The sequence below is a fragment of the Branchiostoma belcheri genome, unplaced genomic scaffold, assembly GCF_001625305.1.
Source record: "Branchiostoma belcheri isolate BF01 breed outbred unplaced genomic scaffold, Haploidv18h27 scaffold35, whole genome shotgun sequence".
NCBI classification, from domain to species: domain Eukaryota; kingdom Metazoa; phylum Chordata; class Leptocardii; order Amphioxiformes; family Branchiostomatidae; genus Branchiostoma; species Branchiostoma belcheri.
Window position 1 is genome coordinate 1,957,761 of NW_017803965.1, and position 225 is coordinate 1,957,985.

Below are 225 nucleotides of genomic sequence, written 5' to 3' on the forward strand. Positions count from 1 at the left end.
CCACATGAAACTACACCCAGACAAATGCAAGGTGATGCATATCGTTTTCAGAAGAACACCTCCCCCACTCCCCCCACTTCAGTTAGCGGGCCACGTCCTCCAAGAAGTTACTGCAGCCAAGTTACTGGGAGTCTGGGTACAGAGGGACCTAAAGTGGGACAGCCATGTTACCCACATGGTGAAACAGAGCAGTAAACGGTTATTCATCCTACGACGGTTAAAGAA